The sequence below is a fragment of the Vulpes vulpes genome, chromosome 2 (genome assembly GCF_048418805.1).
Source record: "Vulpes vulpes isolate BD-2025 chromosome 2, VulVul3, whole genome shotgun sequence".
Lineage (NCBI taxonomy): Eukaryota > Metazoa > Chordata > Mammalia > Carnivora > Canidae > Vulpes > Vulpes vulpes.
Window position 1 is genome coordinate 107069498 of NC_132781.1, and position 23111 is coordinate 107092608.

General features: G+C 42.8%; 1 protein-coding gene and 1 pseudogene across 6 annotated transcripts in view; one reads left to right on the forward strand and one right to left on the reverse strand.

Annotated features, from left to right (window-relative positions):
* FRMD4A (FERM domain containing 4A) overlaps nucleotides 1-23111 on the forward strand; it is a 614318-nt gene that overhangs the window by 91534 nt on the left and 499673 nt on the right. The window lies entirely within an intron of this gene.
* On the reverse strand, nucleotides 7658-9131 carry LOC112933202 (calcium uptake protein 1, mitochondrial-like; annotated as a pseudogene).

Here is a 23111-nt window from a genome sequence, read left to right on the forward strand (position 1 = left end):
TTTTGCTGTAAATTGGTAGGAAAGAAGATCTTAAGGCAGAAGTCTAGAAGGGAGTGGTGAGTGTTATTTGCATGTGGGGAGTGGTGCTTGCTGCTTGCCTATCCCATTAGAGACACTCAGCTGAAAGGCTGGTGAAGGGTCTTGTCACTGGCACAGACCTACTGCAGAATCCTGGAATGGCAGGACTGGAGAAGGGAGTGAATCCTGGAATGGCAGGACTGGAGAAGGGAGTGAATCCTCCTAGAGCAGATGAAACCAAGGCCACATCTGCCCCACTGGTAGGAGAAGCTGTCAGGGGGAACCTCCATTTTTTTTTCAAGATTTTATTTTATTTATTCATGAGAGACACACACAGAGAGAGAGGCAGAGACACAGGCAGAGGGAGAAGCAGGCTCCATGCAGGGAGACCGATGCAGGACTCGATCTCGGGACTCCAGGGTCACATCCTGGGCCAAAGGCAGGTGCCAAACCGCTGAGCCATCCAGGGATCCCCAAAGGGGACCTTCAAGCAATAACCTTAGCAGCCTCATGGTGTTCAATGCTCACAGACCCAGAGTTAATAATGGATTCCCAGAAGGAACCGTAAGTGGTCAACAAAATGAATAGCATTTGCCCAACACTTCGTAGCTCCTCACATTATCCCATTTGATCCTAGCAACAGCTCAATGACACAAAGAAGGCCGGGACTCTTCCCTTCCTCTCTCTCTTTAGAGAGAAATTGATCCTCAGAATCTGTGACTTGTCCCTGATTTAACAAGTCAGCGTAGGAACTCTAAGGTTTAGTGCATGTCTTCTGCCCCCAAATCTCACATTCTAAGAGTCTTGACTTACTGTGGGAATGCTTGTTTTGCCCATGTCATATCCCTGTGTCCCATTTGGCTTCAATGCAGCCATGGGGACAGTGCCTGCATGTGCCCATAAATGCCCTGTAAGCACAGAACCTTGGTTTCTCTCTGTTTCATCCTCTAGGATTTCTCCTGAAGCCTCCTGACCTTGAAGTAGGAAAGTTAACTCCCTTGGATGCAACCCTCACCCAATAGTAGTGGGAGTCAGTGGACAGATGCCCCAGCTTCTTCTGGTCCCTAAGAGGACGGTTTTGGGAGACATTCTACAAGACTCCTTTCATCACAGCACAGTTGTGATTTTGGAGAACCAATAGAGCTAGTCTGAATCACCTTAACCTTGTTAGTAATTAAATACTACTGTTACCAAATTACCGGAAAGCAAAAACCATTGGGTGGAATATTTTTCTAATAGAGGAATATGTCATTTATTTCTGCTTGGGCATTAGCGTTCCTTTATTCAAGTTCAAAATAGGGAGCTTCAGCCTTTCCTGAAGGCTAGAGAAGCCCTAAATTGTGCTCCTCCTGAAGGGTTTGATCTGTGGTGTAAACACTACCTATTGAAAATTTGTCAATATATGAAACAAACACCATCAACAACCTATCAATGTGCTATGTAGTAAACTTTAAAAAGTAAGTTCCCGCTCCATCTGATTTCACTTAGTGGAAGGGATAGTTTTCTTTATTTAGTGTGAAAGGCTCAATTAGCATTATGAAAATGAGAGAATCTTGGGGAATGTTGGTGGATATGTCATACCCATCTTCTAAAAATATCTGAAGATTTAAATTTGGAAATATCGTGACTCTGTACTTAGCGTCTAAATCTTTTTTACAGATTTCCTTTAGGGTAAATCATACTCAGTGCAATTACAGTGTAGCAGCCAATCTCTGCAGTGATGTAACACACACGGATGCTTTCTCGTTACTTTCCCATTTGTAGCTCATCTAAATGTTGTACATGTGATGAGTACTACTAATGACAGAACGATGCCTGTTGATCTTTCCTGCCCTATTAGATACCAAGGAACAAGAAAGATGAGAGGGGGTCCTGGATGCACTTGATATCAAATCAGGATCGGTGTGTATCACAAAAGCCCGTAAAGGCTCCAAGTTTTAAACGGCTTATAGCTCAATTCCTATATTCATTGCAGCACTATTCACAATAGCCAAGATGTAGAAACAATCTAAATGTCCGTTGACAGAGGAATGGATAGAGAAAATACAGTATATATGTACAATGGAATATTATTCAGCCTTAAAAAGGAAGGTCATTTTGCCATGTGCAGCAACATGGATGAACCTTGAGGATATTAATGCTAAGTGAAATAAGCCAATCACAGAAAAATAAATGCTGCATAATTCCACTTAAATAAGGTATCTAAAATAGTCAAAATCATAGCATCAGTGGTAGAATGGTGGTTGTTAGTTGCTGGGGAAATGGGAGAAATGAGGAGTTACTAACAACCAGCATAGTTTCAGTCAATTAGGATAAAAAAGTTCTAGAGATCTGTACAACGTTGTACCTGTAGTCAACAACTATGTACAATACATTTAAAAATACGATTAGTAGGTAAATCACATATCGAGTGCTCTTACCATAATAAAATAAAATTTAAAACAAACAACCCTACCTCATGATGGGCTTCAGATATGAATGTTTTGATAATACTTGGGACTTGTAATTCCCTGTGGTCATTCTTTATTTTCCTTACCAAGACAGAGAAGCAGGTTTAGAAGAATGAGGAGGGTATCCAGTAAAGAGCTCTGTATTGGTATAAGATGCCTGTTAGATGGCAGTTGTTCACACAGCTGGATGGAGGAGTCCAGCTTAGGAGAGAGATCTGGGATAGATAAAAAAAAAATTGTGAGGGGTGTGCCTCAGTGGCTCAGTAGGTTAAGCATCTGCCTGTGGCTAAGTCATGATTTCAGGGTCATGGGATCGAGCCCCACATCAGGTTCCCTGCTCCATGGGGAACCTGCTTTTTCCTCTACCTCTGCCACTTTCCCTGCTTGTTCTCTCCCTCCCTCTCTCAAATAAATAAAATCTTTTTTAAGAAATTGAGTAACATCAGCATGCTCATGCTGTTCAGAGCACAGGCTGGGTGTGGTAATCTAGAGAGTGTAGCTGGTGCAGGAAGGTGGCTCAGCCAGGCCCTCCAGCATTCAGCAATAGGCTGCTACTGCTGCTGCATTCTGCCTATTGTGACAACTCTGCTTAGCAGGGGAGCCCCCCTCACAACTCAGGGCTCCTCGCCAGTGTGGAAGGAGGCCAAGGTGTTCCCTGGGACAGTAACCTCAGTTCCTGGGGGTTAGTTGCCAACCACAAGCCAGACATAGTAGCTCTGCTACTGTGGGAGATGGTGCTATGAAAATGGCTCCCAGGACCAGCATGCATGGTGTTTTCTCAGCCTCCCCTGCATTTGCTCCTGAATAGAGGTCTCTGAAGCATTCCACATCTACACTGGTTCTATCTCATCACAATACCCTGGCCACTGCCAGAGGTGGGGCGATGGCTGTCCTCTGCCTCTCTCCTTCTCCCTTCCACTACTTAGTGGCTTTGTTTCCACTTGGAATTTCCATCATAGATCCAGCTTAGCAATGACAGCAGTGTGACCACCTCATCCCAGTTTGCCTGGAGAGTCCCACCTTCTAGGGTATCCCTTCATCCAGGACAAATTGGGACTGTCAGTCACCTAAACTGGAAGGAAACCCAGAAAGTAATTACCCTCCTGTAAGCAGTTCGTAGGTACGTCCCTTAGCTAGGTACGTCCCTGGCTAGGACCTAAGCCATGGACTCCAGTGTTCCTCCGTGGTCTCCAGCCACTCCTTGTAGAAGGTCTCTGCCCTCTGCCCATCTGGCTGTGGTTGTGGCCCTCTACTTCACCCCTCTCCCTCTCCTACTCCCTACGGCTCTGGACTCATACCTTGCCCATCTCTTCGACAGCAGGCTGGCCCAGGGGTGGGCAGTTGGATGAAGAAGTCTGCCCCAGACTCCACTAGTTCCTACTCCTTTATTCTTTTGTCTCCAAATCTCCTATGTTTTCAGCTCTCTGCTCAGCCATATCTCCCTGCTACATACTGACAATAAAATCTTCTTGGGAGACCTCCCAAACATGTCCTTGCCCTCTCTTGCCAACTCCTCCCTTTTATAGCATGTGCCACATTTTGCTCCCTTGGATGACAACCAGGATCTCTCATCTATGCTGCTGAGAAGTTGAGTTCACTTCTACTGATAGATGTTCTGCCCAGGAAAAATGTTCCCCTAAAGATCTATAGGCAGGAGTGAGGCTGCAGAATGGAATGGGACTGAAGGATTCTCCTTTGCCCTTCTTCACCATCAGATTGAAGGCAAGAAGAGCATTCCTGCTAGAAAACCTGAAGAATATGAAAGAAAGACTCAGCAGGACTCCATGGAAGATGGTCACACATAAGACTAGATGGCATTCCTTCTGTTTCACCTTCTATCTGGCTCTATTGAGTTCTCGGTGAGACTTAGATACTCTCCTTTTTGTCATGAGCTGTTGTATCTTTAATGTGAAAGGTTAGCTTTGTGGCCTGATTCTTAGAAGAAGAGTGAATATAGTTTGGAACAAGGACTACAGTCCTTGCTTAGTCTGTGCTTATTATAGTCACCCGAATTATTGCCTTTATCTACCAGATGGCAAACGTAGCACAGAACAGAAGATATCGTTCACAGAAACGTTCCCCAGGACAGAAGATATCCCCCTGTACTCCAGGATTCTCCATTCATTTCTGTGATCTCTGGAATTACACAGCAGTCTCAGGCTGATTAGAGAGTGGTTGGTAGGGCTGACCTATGGCACACTTGGCAGTGGCTGATCCTTAATACATGTGTTTACAGGCATAACCAACATTCAATAACAAAACCCCACTGAAGCAATAAATGTGCAGGTGTTGACAATGGTCTGGAAGGTGTACGATAGTGTGGTAAAGGAAGTAACTGTCAAGTAAAGCACTTCTAACAATGTAGAGTTGGGCGTGTATGGGAAGATGGGGTTCCTGCCAAAGACTGCTTATGTTGCCCAGAAATCCCTCCCACCAAAGCGGAAGCCACAGAGACCCAGAAAATGTTATTGTAGTGAGCACTACCACGGGTGGATGACTGCTAAGGGGAAGGGAGTTATACCTTCCATTCCTGCATGTGTTTCTATAATAGCAAATAAAATAAATACCCAGAGCTTCACAAGGAAGTTGATAAAAGTAAATAAAATGCTTCATAGCCTGAGCTTGGAGCTGGTTGGGCAAGATGCTGAAAATTCCCTGTAACCCATGGGTTCTGCCTGAGACACAGAAATGATATCTAACATAGAGTGATGAGGGATGTTAGCAGGTGTGGGATAATGAAGGCTGCAGAATTTGATCATAAAAGAAAATGTGAATGCCCAGCACAGAGACATTTCCCCAGCTTCTCTGGGCTGAAAGTTCCGGCCATCTTAAGAAAGAAAGTGGTCTTTAACATCAAGATTCAGTTATTGAGTTCTGTTTCTAGAACAAGATGAGGGCACTTTTGACTATGGTGCACAGCCCACGTTCACAGGCCATAGCCACACTAGATCTGCTTTTGGCATGGGATGTGCCTCCAGAATGCCCGAGCCCAGTCCCCTGTGGCTCTTTCTGGGCAGTAAGTCTGAACAGCCTTGTGTGAGATGGGCTCATTGCTGCCTGTGAGGAATCCCCTCGTGCCTAATTCACGTTAACCCTGAGATTGCTCTGAGGGCTCCAGAGGACCAGGAGACGGGAGGAAATTGCTGATAAGAATTTTATGTGAACACAGAGGTAAAATACAACCAGTCTCTGATGTTTTGATCGGGGGGATAAGCTGCCTCAAAACTTACAGGCTTTTCACCAGGGTCAAATACAAACCCACCCAGAAACATAGGGTTGCAGTAGTTTGATTCAACCACTGCTGAATTTTTTCCCTTTCTCTGAAGTCCTAGCAAATAGGCAATCAATATACTAGATGCTTATCTTCAGAGATGCTCTATCACGGGTTCCTACAAGAAAGATGCATTTCATTTATCTGCTTGTCTGCTCCTGAGCATGGTGAGAGCACGTAGTGCTCTGTGCTCAGTCTCAGAAGGGAATACAGTAGCTTTCTATGCCATCAGCTTGGGATTTCTTTCTCTGCTCTGCATCTTGGCGTAACAGCAAAGAGGAGATGTTTGAATTCTCAGCAATGGCAAACCATTGCCTATTTAGAATCTTTTCCATGTGTCATGTTGATTTATTATTTCAGACTTACTTAGAAAAACATCTTTCCAGCCTTTAAATGTTGAATTAAAACCTGAAATGGATTCTGATTCTGACTCTAGCTCTCCAACTTGCAAAAACCAATCAACTGCATGACTGTGAGGCCTATTATGCAGCCACCTCTGCCTCTCCCTGTGCTAAGCGCAATCTTTCCTAAGGAAGCAAAGTCAGTGGGTCTCCTGCTGTTTTTATTCTTTTCTAGTCCGTTCTTACTCTTGTGAATTTGCAAAGCTCTTACATACTATCCTGAACTGACTGGGGTGACAAAAATGCCCGTGATAATTGTGTTGTATATGAGGACAATGCCATGAAATCAGATGGTTTTGAGGACATATATTTTTATGCCTTTTTGGAAGTAGAAGTAATAACATCAATAGCAAACATTTAATGAGTGTTTACTCTCATTGGCCCAATTGCTTTTCTATACATTACCTTTAATTCACAACTATTGGTATTATACCCGTTTTACGGATAAGGAAACCAAGTCTCAGAAAGGTTAAGAAAGTGGCAGAGGGTTGCATAACTATTATGTGTCAGAACTAGTTTAGAATATAGATGTGGCTTATCATAAAATCTGTGTTGTTTTTTCACTACTCTACTGGTCTATCTATACAACTCAAAATTATTATATAGGATTAGGAGTGCCAGTGACAACTCTTATAAGCAGCAATAATAGTAGCCACAAGAAAACAATAATAATAATAATTAATATTTATTGAGCCCCTACCAGATGCCAGGATCTTTGTGATTTTTTTTTTTTTTTTTTGCAGGGGTGAGGAGAGTTTATTGTAAACTGTTCTAATTAAAGTGATATTTTACAAGTACTTAAGACAGAGGGTAGACAGGCTCTGAGCCAGGCCTCAGCTTCAGAGACCCACTCCTGAAGGGGAAGTGGCGCTTACAGGGAACACAGACTTAATCACCGCTGCTCATTAAGCACCGAGTTGTGGCAGCGTCCTCCTAGGGAACCCAAGAGCCATGAAGCAGCTGCTTGAAATTCCAAATCTTGCCCCAAATCACCTGCCTGGAGCAGGCCTCAGAGCCATCCTGGGGACCGACATGGATCCTTTCTCTGGCCCAGGCTGCCCGGGTCTTCCTCATGACTGTTCATCATGGGCTTCCTTCTGCTTTTCAGAGGTCTTCCCACCTTGTGGCTTAAAAACACCAGCAGGAGGAAAAGCAAATAATGTTCTTAATGTAAATCCACAGCAAAAATGACTCAAGAACTGTTTCCCAGTGTTGGCAGGTATGGTTCCCTGCATTCTTCATCCACAGGGTAACTTGAATGCATGGTGCTGATGAACCTGCCAGAAGCCTGAACTTTTAGGACTTGTTCAAGTTTTTGAGAACCTAAGGGGATAATCAATGGGCAGAAAGAGAGCTGAGCAGAAACACTTTGCCAGGGGAAGGGTGGAGAGGGGAAACTGGTTGAATCCTGAGATCATTCCCAAGAGGAAGGGAGCGCTACTTCCACAAGCAGCAGCCGGAAAGTTGTGCCAAGGCTCTGCTCAAGGGGTCAGGGTGCTCTGGGTGGAGGCGGTGGTCCCTCTCGCAGTTCTGGGTTACTGTTTAGGCAAAGCGAAGTCCCCGGCAGTTTTCTGTGCACATTTCCACATGGCCTGCATGAGGCGGGTGAAGCCCATGACTCTGGGCTTCTCTAGGCCTCTCATCAGCCGCTGCTTCATGATGGAAACAAATTCCTTATTGCTCAGCTCCCCATTGCCATCGCAGTCAAAGAGTGCAAACACCACATCACACACATGGTTGGAGAGTTCCACTTTAGCTGTTGTCCTGGCCACCTGCTGCATGGTCACTTTATCAAGAGATGGCCCCGCCATATGCTAAAAGCTTAATGCAGTGTCCACATCATTAATATTCTTTAGGAAAGTAAAGAAGTCATCCACTTCCTGAAATGTCAGACCCTTTCCTTCTTTGAGGTGCTTCTTGAGCTGCTTCTGCATGGCAGTCAACTTCTTAGACTGCAGTCCACTGTAGGCCAGCAGCATGCCACCGAACTGCCTCTCAGTAATTTTCCTATCCACAGGGTCATGGTGTTCGAACTCTAATTTCAGAACATCATGCTGAAGTTTACCCTGAAATTCAAGGAAGTTTTTGATTGTCAGCTACCCCTTAAGATCAGCTCCAAAGGAGTAGGTTGTGAGGGCTGAACACAAGCCAGACTTTAGAGTGTTGCCAGTAGTAGGACGATCTCTGTGACGCATACCCATACTGGTTTGGGAGCGAATGATGCTCTGAACCTACTCAAACTCCTCCATGTCTACTTCTCCATATCCATTCAAGTCAAACATCTTGAAGGCAACTTCAAAATTTTTCTGAGGAGTAGAAAGAACAGTTGTAAGGAAAATGTAGTCCAAAAAGGATATGAGTCCACATTCTCCAAGGGTATAGAATATACTGCCTTCATCAGCAAATTTTTCTCGTTCCTGGGCAGTTTTCTTTCCATCAAAGCATTTTATTGTATATTGATCTAGACCCAAGTTTTCTGGTTGTTTTTCATTGCGTGTTATGGATCACACAAAATCTTGTGGAGTCATAAACACTTCAGATTCACCAGGTTCATTGATTACTTTCAAGGTGGCAAAATATTGGATGATTTTGTCTGGTGTGAAATACACTCGAATCCTATTCTCATATTCCATCACTTTTCTGTCTCTGAATCCAAAATGTTTCTTCTTTTTCTCTTCCTGATGAGGCTCAAGACAAACAGCTGCAGCCCCTTTTTCATGGTTACAAACCTCCCCTTCATCTTTATTCTTCCTTTTATCACCAAGTTCATTCTTTAGGTTGTTTACAGATGGTGGAGATTCTGCAAGGGCCCTCTTCCACAGGAGACCAGTACTTGCAGTTACTGCAGATGCTCCTAGGAAAGCCACCATCATTAGTTGTCACCTGATCTGGGTGGGCTATGATCCTCATGGTAACATTGAGAGCCCACAGCCAGTTCTGCCAATGCAGAAAGGGAGTTAAGAGGAAACATTCTGTACACACTGGAGCTGCCAACGCTCTTGGGTCAAAGCCGCCCACCTCTAACAACCCGACCTTTTTGATTTATATCCAATTTTTATTCCTGTTTCATTAGGAACTCAGAGAGACTGAGTCATAGAGCCGCTAAGGAAATTTGCTCAGGGACAGCTTTAGTTGATGAGCTTTATACCCCAGTCTGTAATATCCAGTACTTAACCATTTCTCAGTGAACAAACAGGCTGAAGAATCCCTACATTAGGTGTTTTTGTCCATGATTCCTAGAAGAAGAGGGTCCCACATTTCTAATTTATCAACTGAGCGACTGTAATGAGCCTTCTATAGATTGTAAAGGAGAGCTCTGTACGTTGGCTTGTGGCTTATTCAGGGATGGGTATACAATGCTGGCATTGGAAAGTCAGGCAGTGACTGTATTTACAAGAAACTCTCTGAGCACTTGAGATCTGAAACCTATCTGACAATTATTAGATCAGCCTGTCTCTGTAGACAGGGGTGGAATGAAGCAAATTGGATTTTCCACCAATTCTCAAAGGGCATGAACTCAACTTTTGTGGTTCATAGGACAATTCAAGTTTTGATTTGGGGCAGAATGACCCCATGTAGAGAGGACAGTCTAGCTAGATTGTAAGAGCATTCAGTTCTGTTTCAATGTGGGAGCTCCAGGGAGTCAGAATCTTAGTTTTATGTTTTATATAGAACCCATCGATATTAAATCAATTGGGGTTTTTTTTTGAAATAAAAATGTGTGTATTTATGTATGTGTGTATTAAGATTTACTATGACAACCTTGTGTATTTGGCCTTAAGAAAAACACAGGATATTTGAGTGCATTTTACAAGAGTATATACGTTTCTCTGGTTGCTATATTTCCATACCTGATTTTACTTTATTTTATTTAAGATTTATTTATTTATTCATGAGAGACACAGAGAGAGAGAGGCAGAGACACAGGCGGAGGGAGAAGCAGGCTCCATGCAGGGAGCCCAACGTGGAACTCGATCCCAGGTCTCCAGGATCATGCCCTGGGCTGAAGGCGGCGCTAAACCACTGAGCCACCCGGGCTGCCCCATACCTGATTTTAGTTTTAAAAAATGGCACCACTTAAAGAAGTGCAGGAGTTTGAAAAGCACAAGTTTAAATGGTGACATAGACACGTTCATTCCACACCCCCACCCACATTCACTGATGTCACTAACTTGGCCTTAAGTTAACATATTTAAACCTCTTGTTAGTTAATGCTTATTCAGTGAGTCTTTGCCTTATATTACCTCTATTAGATTTACTTTTCTGAATATGCTTTTAAAATTTGAACTATGAAAAAAAAATTAAAAAAATAAAAAAAAATTTGAACTATGGGGCAGCCTGGGTGGTTCAGTGGTTTAGTGCTGCCTTCGGCCCAGGGCGTGATCTTGGAGACCCAGGATCGAGTCCCATGTCGGGCTCCCTGCGTGGAGCCTGCTTTGCCTTCTGCCTGTGTCTCTGCCTCTCTCTCTCTCTCTCTCTCTCTCTCGAATAAATAAATAAATAAATAAATAAATAAATAAATAAAATCTTTTAAAACAAATTTTTGAACGATGTTAGTCAAAAGATGACAAGGTAATCTTATCCTGGAAGTGAATCTGGTCTACCTTCCTCTCCTTAAAAAAAAAGGTTCATTTTTATCATTAAACCATTCTCCCAATATTGGTAATATGAAGGAGGATAAAGACAAGGAAAATCCACATGAACAGATAATCCTAGCAGTGCCTGTATTAGGCTAGGGGGGATACTTTCATGCTCATGCTACACGGTGGCTAAACTGATGCTCTGGCATAGTCAGCACTTGAAACTGAATCACAAACCAGTCTCAAGCAATGTGATGAGGGAGTTCTAGAAAATAGACCTACATCCCTGTCCAGATTTCTGCTCTTGATCTGTGAGGCTTTGGTCATAATTTATTTAAATGTAAGATATAAATTGGATGTATTTCTCAATGACTAAAAACAAAAACAAAACAAGCCCCCCCCCCCAAAATTAAAAACCCTCAGAATTAGTGGTTCATATGAATCTGAGACCTACTGTGCTTTAACTGCATTACTCCTGACACGTGAATTCCCTGTTGGCTTGATCACAGGTTCACTCAGACTTGTTCCATTGTTTGCTTTACGGCAGAAGTCTGCATCTTACAAACCTCAGCTACTATCATCCTTTTGTTCTTAAACCCCATTTTCTCAAACAAATCTCATTCTGTATTTTGGACCATAGCTATTTACTTTCCCTTTAGAAAGCAGAGTTAGGAACACACTATTTTCATCTACAAAATGAAACATTTGTAAACTGGCTTAGGAGTAGGTGACCACATAATTAATCACCCAAAACAGTGTATTTGTGAGAGTGAACGGGAATGTTACTGATAATTACACTGGAACAATAGGCTTACACCGGGTGGTTCCAGTCAAATGGAGACATGTGGTCATTGCACTCGTGTGAACATATTGTCATGTGTACTGTCTGTCAGTATATAAATGGATTTGAATTCCTAGCCCTGGAGGTTTGCAACTGAAAACACAGTTGAAATCTTCCAACATTATTATCTACTTTGAATCTAAATTGATTCGATTAAAATTTGATTTGATTAAAATTTCTAGTCAGAAAGCCTTGTTAGCAAAAAACCAGAAAGTTATTATTTTCGACAAGTATCTAGCAATGCTCTTTACTACCTGCTACGAGCCAGAAACCTGTGCTAGGCACTCCAGGGATGCAACTGTGTGCCAAATAGACAGAATCCCTCATCATGAGGCTCACAGTCTGTGCAGAATGTAGATGAATTCGTGGACTGTTTCAGTGTTTTATGATGAGTGAAGAAAGGATGTCAAGAGAATACACAAGGATGACACTTCACACAGCCTTAGTGTAATACCCAAGCAGAGAGTTCAAGGATGTGCAGAAGTTAAAATGGTGAATGGAGAAGCGAAGTGTTCTAGGCTGAGGGGAGAGTATGTTCAGAAACCAGGAGAGTAAAGTAGAAGGGAAGGTGGATCAGTCTTGCTGGGTGTGTAGCCCTGTGTGGGATGTAGTCTGGCAATGAAGCTGGATAAGTGGTCCCAGACCTTAAGAGCCCTTAAAAACTCTGATAGGGAATTTTAATGAGTGTAAGGGAGATGCCAGTGAAGGCTTCAAAGGCAGTAATAGCAAGTGCTTTAGAGAAAGACCTCTCAGTCTAGGTGTGCAGAGTGGATTAGAGTTCTGGGTGCGAGGAGCAGGAGGGCAATAAAACAAACCAGGAGACCTAGAAGAGAGCCCTGACAGTGATGGGCAAATGCTTAGGGTCAGCAGGACTTGGTAAGAGCTTTAATGTGCGGGGAGAGAGTTAGGATTTTCTTCCCCAAAAATTCATAGGTTGAAATCCTGAGCCACGGTGTCCAGATACACGGGGAAAATTTAGACACAGACTTAGAAGAAAGACCATGTGAAGATACAGGGAACAGACAGATAATTCCCTCAGAATCCTCAGCAGGAACCAGCTCTGCCAAAACCTTGGTCTTGGACTCAGAGCCTCCAGAGCTTTGACCCAATACTTTTCTGTTGTTGAAGCCACCTGGTATGTACTACGTGTTGAAGCAGCCCTAGGCAACTAATTCAGATGGCTACTCAGGTTTGAAGCTTGAATATGTGGGTACTTTTCAGGAAATGGTTTTAAACAAAAGCAAAGGAGCAGAAAAACCCATTGTGGGGAATAGTGTGACTCAGTTTTGACATGTTGACTTTGGGGTACTTGTCAGATCTCCACGTCAGGAGGTCCACCTGGCTGTTGAACAGTCAAGGGTCAGGAGAGACAGCAGAGCTGGAGTTCCAGATTCAAGAGTCATTGTATGTAGGGAGGAACTGGTGCCGGGGGGGGGGGGGGGGTTGGACATCAGGGGGAACACGAGAGGTGAGGTGAAGTGAAAGTAAGCGCTACTATGACCTTCATACTGGACACTTCCCTCACACACCAAGTAGGTGAAAAAGGCTGTTATATGTTGTTTTAAAATATTTGCTTGTAGGAATTAGCATGAAAGGAGTTCGCAGCCAGGTCGGGATATCAAATAGAATGGCAGCCACCCAGAGGGCCAGTCTTGGCTACCCCTTGGGTCAAGGAGTTTCCCCTTTGAGGTAGTCCCAGAACAGACTCAGAAATTCTGACTCAAGCTCACAAAGCTTAGAGAGACACTATGTAGCACCCAGATACCAAATTATTAATTTATAATAAATAGAACTGGCAGGTGGAACAGATACGCTGTCTGCCTAACCAACCTCTTCTATCATTTACAAAATTGCTACAGAGGGAAACAAATTATCAGAAGGTTGTTTGGTACGCATGGAATCAGAACAAGAGGGTTAGTTTAATGATTTGAATTAGTAATGAGATCAGGCTCCAATCACTGATGTAGTGGCTCCCATGAGCAAGAAGGGATTGCCAATCTGACTGTGGACTGTAGCCCATCCATCCCCATCAGCCATCATCTGGCTGCCCCCCACCCTGAACAGTACTTGAGAGGCGCTGCCAATTTTCCACTCTGCAGCTTTCCTTGCTTCCATAGATGATCCACTCCATTTTAAGGAAAACAGTTTGTCTTTGGAATATGAATATCTTCAATCAGATTAAAGGCTGATCCTGCTGCCGTAGGACCCATTCACTTTCTTTGAAATGACTCCGCGTCTCTTTGCTTTCACCCGTCATGTGTTGATTTTAAAGTTTCTCCTCAATTCCACATTCTTAGCTGTGGGGGTGGGGATGGGTGTTGGAGAAGAGATTTTGCCATGGCTCTCATTTAAAATTTTTAAGTAAGAAAAAAATAAAAAATAAAAATAAAATAAAAATTTTAAGTAAGAAAAAAATAAAAAATAAAATAAAAATTTTAAGTAGGGATGGATATAATATTTTCAAAACAGTGATTTTGGAAATGATTATTTCAGGAGAAATGTCTTTCGGCAAATTTTCTGTAGATGTCAATTTGTAAAATATTATTAATTCAGCTGTTTTATATATAACGTTTCCGTTTTCCTACTCATTCTAACGAGAATGCCAAGCTTCTCTGGAGTCAGGTGGCTCTCTTACTATGGGGGCACTTCTGCTACTAAGACTTTTTATAATTCAGATGACACAGTATCACAATGCGGAGAAGGCAGTGCACATTTATTTGAGGGTTGTCATTTCTTTGAGACCTTTTGAATATTTTCCTTTTACTTTAAATCGGTAAATAATGTTTCCTTCTGGGGCTGTTTTTCATCAAATGCAAGTTGGACTTGCAAGTAAAGTTGACAAAACTTTGAGCTTCTCTCTCCCCATAGCTCCAGGTCAGTGAAATTAAATTAATAGGGCTTCTCCTCTTAACATAATCTGTTATCAAAAGTCATATGTTCTGTGGAGATAAACATGAGTCTCTTTTATACTTATTCTCTTTCATCTTTTGCTGTTTCTGTTGGTGTTCTGGGTGGGGCCCTAGACGGGCAAACCTGACAGTTGGGATTTTTATCCATATAGGCTTGCTTGCAAGATGAAGCTCTTCACAAGAAAAAGATTTCAAAATTTAGTCAAGGTGCCATTTTCATAGTCAAAAATGTTTCCTCCTAAATATATTCTCTGGTCTTTAAATTGGCCAGACCCCCCAAATCCTCCTTCTTGATCTGAGCAAGGATAGAGGTGAGGAAAGATAAATCAATAGAAATAAAACACAGTTTGGCTCCCAAAGGGCCCCCGATGGGGTGGGGACAGACACATATATGCAAGTAGCAGCTATACAGTGGCAGGTGTTCTCAGAGCCACAGATGTTGCAGAAGAAAAGGATGTGTAGAGAACCCCATTGGAGGGTGGGGCAGGTCTGTAAGTGTGTGCCACACATTTAGAAACAAGGACCTTGGTTCATGAGACACTGCTATTTCTGTGGAGTTGGCTTTCTGCACACTTTTAGGGAGGCTTGGATTTGAACGAGAGGGGCTAATTCTATCAGAGGGAGCAGAGCTGGAATGTGCTGGATAGGAATCCCTCCTTGAACGGAACAATGGATAGTGAATGTCACCTGAGTGCAACACCAGCTTTTCAAAGGGAGCAATTTGATGGGATGCAGGGCCACGGTCCTGCTGTAAATAATCAGTTTTAGAGAGGGGTCCCCTAAAATCTTCTCAGCTAGCCCCTTAGCAGGAATGAGTTAATGGTGGGGAGGGAGTCTGTGCCACAGATGCCTGTGGGGTTTAAGAGGAGGGTTCAACAACAGGGAGATGGAGAGTTGCCAGGGTATCCCTTCCTGGCCAAAACTGCCTCTGACGATATCTCACATTGGGTTCTTTTCAAGATCCCCAAAGAAAATGCACTGGAGCCGATGGCAGTGAAATCTGCTGCCTCCAAGGGAACAGCTCTTCCCAGAGCTAAGCATGGATTTGGTCTCCAGCCTAGGTTTAGAGAAAAGACAGAGGAAGGTTCTCCTAGCTCCCCACACCGGTGACCCAGGTATCCCTTGTATCCACGGAGAAAAGGTGGTATTCAGGAGCGGACCTGATGCTGACCATTCTGAGCAGTTGTGCTTGCTCCCCTGGGAAATGTGGGCCACAAGGTCTTCATCTCAGAGGAAGTAAAAATCACCAGACCAGTGGCTCCCACCAGTTTATTAATTTTGAAGCCCTATTGCAATCACCAGGAGCCAGAAGTGCCACCTAAAAGCAATAAGAAAATAATAAATAATGTTTGTCTGCTCAAGATGCTTTCACTCCAGTGACTTACACCTTTCATTCCTGGCTTATCTATTTCAACGTCGTAATCTAATTCTATAATGGTTGAGGGAGTGGGGAGGAGTGCAAGTGGAATAGGAAGGGGTCACACGTGATAAGAATCACATTTTGAATGTCATTATAAGAAGTAGCTTCTAATTTTTAAGTATCTGTTCCTACTCTTGATTTAGAATATCCGCTCTTACAGATGACTTAGTTTGCCCCTCTCCCTCGAATCAAATCAGATCTCCTATCTTCTGCTCTCCAAAGATGCTCCTGATTATCTGGGAACTGGATAGCCATCACATACCTTTTTAGGTGTGCTTCGTGGTGGGCACAAGCTGAGCTAGGTATTTTGTGTGCCAGGGAGCGCTCAGCAAAGCTGTGCTCGCACTGAATAATGAGACCTTTTGCTAAGTGCAGCGTACCGAGCTTTGTTGATAATTATTCTGCACTGCTAGTAAAGAACCCAAACACACAGGAGTTTCGAATGATTTCACAGCTGATTTATATGCACAAAGAATAATTAGCATCATGTAATTTTCCTTGCCAGATTGATTCTCATTTGAATATCGAAAGATACGTCATTTAAAAATAATTTCATACCTCGCTGATGAACTAAAATTGAGACATTGGGCACATATGGTTTGTATATGCTAGTGGGCAAGTGAACAATCATCCTCTCTCTTAGGAAGTAGGGACAGCAAAACCCACGAAAAGTTAATTACTGACCTTGGAGAGAAGCAACCGTCATTTCTAAGCCTGTTATCTTGAAAAGGGAACCTGGGCCTCACAACTTGATAGCCAACTGCGCCACCTGCAATATTACAGAGGGGCTTGGAAATAACACCATTGACATCAAAACTCCACAAATTAAGAAAGACAGATACAGTATTTCCACTCACCTTCTTAAGGATGAATGACTTTAGAGCTACAGCAGACTGACTTGGTTTTAAAGAAAGGAGGGTGTTGAGAGGCATCTCCCCGATGATGATGCCATCCAGGGCCTGCCCTGGCACACTTGCATCAGAGGGCTGTGCCCACCCCACACAGCACTTTCTCTGTGTCATTCTGGCCAACTTCCCAGCCTTCCTCCTCTGCAGTTCTCCAGACTTCGAAATTAGGCCTCCATCACCACCAAAACTCCCTGCTTGGCTCCGCTCTGGGAAACCCCCCCAAGCCCATGCATGGAAGCAGTTAGCCCTGACTGTGCAGGGCAGGCCCTGAGTCGCGCTCCCACAGCCATGTTCAGCTAGTCAAGAGGATATAAGGCCCCATAGGTCAGTAGGGCAGCACCGCTGCATGGGACCAGCCTCACCTTTGCTCTGTCCCATCCAGGAACCTGGGTCAGCACCTTGCTTCCCCCATGCCTGAGCCTTGCCACCATTAGCCACATGATCTCTTATTTTATAGGATGTGTTTCTGCAGCTGTCCTGCTCCTCACTCCAGTCCATGTGCTGGGGTTCTTGCTCCCTGCCACCACCAGGTGTGTCTGTCTGCCTCAGAGCTCCAGAAACCCCGTGCAAGTCAGCCCACCCCAATGCTTGCTTCCTGTGCGCCAGGGCTGCCAAACCACTCACTCAGGACTGGTCTTGTGTGGAAAGCCCTCGGATTCTGACATTCCCACTTCCTCATTGATTTCAGTGAGTTTAAATGTCACTTACTATAGAACCAGAATGCTTTTAAGCTAAATAAATTTTCTCTAATTGGTGAGATCTCAGGGTGCAGCAATGAGAAGACTTTCAGGCCATATATATACCCTACACATTTAAAAAACAATCAGGTATTTGCAAAAAGTTGGACGTAGACCCATCTTTGGAGAATGAGGGTGCATAACTCATTGTGAATGTCACTTCACTGAAAGTCACACTCACATTGTCCTCCCCACAGTGAAGTTATAAGAGTTCATGTTAGCGACTGATTTTATTTTTGAATAGCATGGCTACTAATATTTGTAATATTGTCAACAGTATAAGTCAAAATTATTTTCTAGAATTTGACCTCATAAGCAGAGCCTTTTGAGGCTTGATTTGATGGCGTTAATTTGTATCAACCTGGACCTGGTGTCGGGGGCTTCTGTGGATGAGGATGGTAAGTGGTAGTTGGCTGATGGTAGAGAGTTTGGGCACTTAGGAGAACAAGAGCAAACTGATGTGAATCACTACCATAGACGTTCTGGAATAACAGCAAAGGAGAACCAAGATCCAGTGTTTTCAGGGCCAGGTGATCATCAAAGACTGTAGCTAGCCTGGCTTAAAAACCAGACTCTTGCTTCACAGATGGTGTCTGTGATGAGGTTCTTAGCCAGTCATATAAAAACTTATTCTAGGAATCCCTATATTTCATCTCTTGTCTAGAAATGAGGGGGATTTGACAATACTTTTATCTCTCTCAACTGCAGTCACTTGCATTTTAGGAAGGACCGATGTGATTAATCTTAAAAATTCAGGCCCTGACACAAGCTGAATTTCCTCCTCTCACAGTCAGGTGTCATCCCTGAAATGAGTCTGGCCTGGGGGGAGCCACAGCAACACCTGCCTGCTTCCTTCAGCACTTCTGAAGTCCCCAGAGCTCCTGTCTGATTATCCCATTTGGCTTAGCAGTTTGCTCCTTGGGTCTTGAAAAACAAAATGAAACAAAACAAACCAGTTATTGGAGGCAGTTGGGATTCCATGGGTGGTGCAACTCAGTAAGAAGAGCAAAGTTTGTAGCCTGAGACTTAATGGTATCCCAGGACGGCCACTACCTAGTACTGTGATCTCAGACATCTTACCATCTCTGGGCCACAGTTTTCTCCATGAATAGGAATAGTAATGTCCAAATACAAATAGGAAGAATAATACTTACTTTGCAAATTTATGGAAAGATTAGAATGTACCGGTGTGTAGTATGTGCTCAGTAAAAATTTGTGGAATATGATGGAATAGCTAATTTCATGCATATCTTTTGGGGTTATATATGTTCCAGGACATTTAAGTCCTCATCAAAACCGTCAGGCGGAGAGGGCAGAGGGGTGTCCTTGAACAGTGAAGACTAGCTGACCCTGACAAAGGGCATCCAGAGACTCAGGGTACCCATGGTTACAAAAAAGAACTCACCTTAGTGCTCAGACAATGCAAAGTAAAGCAGAAACACTGCCTTTGAGATGCCTTTATTACTGTGTTTCTAGATCTTTCTTTTTTTAAGTAATTCTATGCCCAACGTGGGGCTTGAACTCACAACCCCAAGACTAAGAGTTACATGCTCTACTGATGAGCCAGCTTGGCACCGCTGTTTCTAGTTATCTCCGTCGCAAAGTCTGAATCCTGTATGTCTGGCTTTCTCTTGCTTTTTTTTTAAGATTTTATTTATTTATTCATGAGAGACACAGAGAGAGGCAGAGAGACACAGGCAGAGGGAGAAGCAGGCTCCATGCAGGGAGCCCGAAGTGGGACTTGATCCTGCCCTGAGCCAAAGGTAGATGGTTAACCACTGAGCCACTCAGGTGACTCTCTTGCTTTCTCTTTGGCTCCTTCTCACCTCTTATTTTCCTGGCCCCGTTTCTTATCCTCATTTCCATAATGAGTAACTCCATGTCTAAGATCCATCTTAATCCAGCTATATGACCTACCACAATTTGGGTGAATTGCATGAGATTGCATGAGATTCCATATACAGAAGAACTTCGTAAACTGTAAAATCTTATACAAATGTAAAGAATTGTGACATTTGGTGGGGATAATGCTTATAACGATGACCAAAATCCAGTGGATTAACCCTAAAGATGTCTCTGCAGCTTTGAGTTCTAATCTAGAGCAGTTAATGAACATTTAAGCAACTGTGCTTACTGGTGAAAAATAATTAGTTTGATAATCAATTAAATTCTCTGCTGGTGTGAATGAGCATGTGAATAAAAAGGAAATCAGTGTATATAATCTTTAGGAAAATCTCCAACTGTGTTTCACACCAGTCTCAACAAACTGAATCATCATGGAATTGGGAAATGATTGGATGTAGATTGCAAAAGTGGAGACAGTAGAGATAAATGATGACTATTTTGGAGGAAAATGTGCATGTCTATAAAGCACTTTTTGAGAATTTTTGAAAGGTGGTCCTTCCTGCACGTGGAAGGAGCCCTGTCCCAGGAGAGAGGGCCAGGACCACAGAAGGCCAGCTGGAGTTCAGCCCCAGTGCTGCTGGGACCAGGCACCCTCAGGCAGGCCACCACCTTTCAGTCCTGCTGGGGAGTCCTGAGTGGGAGCCACCTAGTCCTCTACAGATTGGTTTTTGGGACTATTGCATTTGACAGTAATGTTTCAAGCACATTGCAGACACTTAGGAAATTTATGTGAAAGAACTAAAGGGAAGATGGGAAATTGGGAAAGGGGGAAAAATAAAGAAGAAGATTCTGGATGCCAAGTGTTTAAGGATCTTGTCCCTGTCTCTGGGATCTCATGATCTCACCATGGAGTAGGGCTTGTTGGTGAGTAGATGGTTGATGCAAGATTGACAATTTGCATCCTCTTTTAAAAACTTGAAGCATCCTCTTCTCATAACCAAAGATATTTAAAAGAAAAAAAACAAGTCCATTTTACTTTTGAGCAAATGCAGGTAGTATCCCTACTTGGAATTGGGAGTGAAATATATCTTGAGAAGACTGAAGAAACCAGAAAGAAACCCTAAAATGTTGGGGTGTTTAGGAAGAGAGGAGAGAAAATCAAACTGAGTTTAATTACATTAGAAGTTGATTCCCGGGGCACCTGAGTGGCTCAGTGGTTGAGCGTCTGCTTTTGCTCAGGTCATGATCCCGGGGTCCTGGATCAAGTCCTGCATCCGGCTCCCCACAGGGGAGGAGCCTCCTTCTCCTCTGCCTATGTCTCTGCCTCTCTTACTGTGTCTCTCATGAATAAATAAATAAACCTTTAAAAAAAAAAAGTTGATCCCATCATGAATGGGAAGGATTGGTGAATACTTCCTCAGCAAATCTCAGGATCCTGGAGGGAATTTTGAATCACCATGGTGTATGCAAAGCGAGTGGGGTTTCCTAAACCTAAACGTTCATGTCCAAAAGCAGCAAACACAGCCTTACGTGTCACTGTCAAAAAGCATGGTTGAACTTCTTTTCCCAATGTGTATTGCAATGTTAGCAAAACAGGATTTTACTTTTTAAAGATTTTATTTATTTATTTGACAGAGAGAGTGCACAAGCAGGGGGAGTGGCAGACAGAGGGAGAGGGAGAAGCAGGCTCCCCACTGAGCAGGGAGCCCAATGCAAAGCTGGGCATTAGATCCCAGGACTCTGGGATTGTGATCTGAGCTGAAGGCAGATGCTTAACCGAGGGAGCCACCCAGGCACCCCAAATCAAGATTTAAAAAGGAAAACAAAGCAAAGCGTTTTTTTCTTCTAAGAAGAAAATGGAATGATCTTCTCAGGATAGTAAGGCTTTCTAGCTGAGGCTGCAAAGCAGCCAGGAGGCATGAAAAGTAGCAACAGGGACTCCCATGACTAAACCCTTAAAAAGTGTGAAATAGTTAATTTCACAGGAGGCTTTCCTTGTTCTTTGGTAAAGCTTGGTGAATTTACCGACTGATTCGTTAATATAGACTTTCGCTCACATGTTTGTACTATTCTTTCAAGCTTTCCACCCAAGCTCTTCAAATAGAATCTCTAAGAAAAGCTTTCAATGTGAGTGGGAGAAACAGCTGAACACCTTGCTGGAGTATTCTGTGGGGAATTGTATTATTATAATTTGTATTATTATACTCAGTTTTATTAAATTTCCTTTTCTTTCTACCTAATGTTCTTTTTCCGTAAGAGGGAAAGCCAAAAGAAAAAAAAAAAGGTCTAAAATCACTTTTATGACTTTTAGCTTATAAAGTTAAAAAATTACCATAAAAAAAGAAAATCATTCTTTAATGCAGTGGCTAAAATTAGGCATTCTATAGTCTTAATAATTATATTCTGGTGTTAAATTAACTTTTGAACAATACTCTGCAATTCAAGTAGCAGACGGCAAAGAAACCAAATTGCATGTTATTTCATTTTTTATGAGTAAGAAATATTGGTCCCTTTCAAACCTGAGTAGTTCATATTGATGGCTTTAATTATTTTAGGGCCTGGCTTGTTTTTCACTTAAATGTACACATGGAGTTTAAAATAACTTTTGAGCCCCCACAATGTATTTATTTTCCCTGGATTTTCTATTAACATCAAGACAATGGCTTCTAGAGTTGATGACATCTACCTTTTTCCTACTTAACTGGCTGTTCTCATGCCATGTCAATAGTCCAGCTGTGGGCATAACTTCAGATTATTCTATCATTAATCTAATTAAATGGTCCATATTCTCATGCTTGCTCTAATTCAGCCACAATAATAAACTGCAAATATTGGGATGTTGCATTTTTCATTACACGCCTGTTAGCTTTATTGGTGTGATTTGATCTTACAAATTGTGATATTAAAGTGTAAACAAACAAGGGGCTATTACTTAGATAATTCTTTGTTTTACACTTAGGCATAATACAGAGAAGATTTTAAAAATCATGGTTGGCTTCCTTCCTTTTGATTTTCCCCAGAATGCTATAACTTTGGTTCTGTCCATATGGTGCAGTGATGGTAGACTTGTAAGCATATGGGAAATATGTCAAATATAAGGTTATCGGTGGACAATGGAACTCTGAACATCAAAACTCAATGAAATATTGACTGAGAATCTAGATATATCCTGCCTCCAAAAACATGCTTTTTAGAGAAATATGATAGAAAGAGATATGTAGAAATAATAATGCTGTACAAAATAATGTATATTAAGCACTAAGTTATAAATATTTTGAGTTCAAAAGTGACAGGTTATAAAGTTTTAGAGCTAGTCGGAAATTTAGACTCACCTAGTCCCACTCCCTTATTTTGCAGGGAAAAAGAAAAATGAAGGTTCAGAAAGGTTAAATGACTTGTCTAGGGTGACTCAGCATGTACGTTATTATGCAGGATGGAAGGTAGGGTCCCCTACTCCCAGCCCAGGCCTCTAAAGACCATGACTGCCTGCCATCATCTCCAAAGGGCGATCAGGGAGTGCTTCATAGCAGACGTGGGATTTGAATTAGGTTTTGAAAACCCAAATTCAGGGCCTCTTAGGTAGAACTCTACAAGTTGGACATTGTACCTCTCTAGCAGGTGCCATTCCCATGGGTTCTGATGACCACATCCCAGAGGGAAAGACATAAGGCAGGATTGATACAGGCAGAGAACACGAAATGGTGTTGTGTTGGGGCGCTTTGACTGCCTCT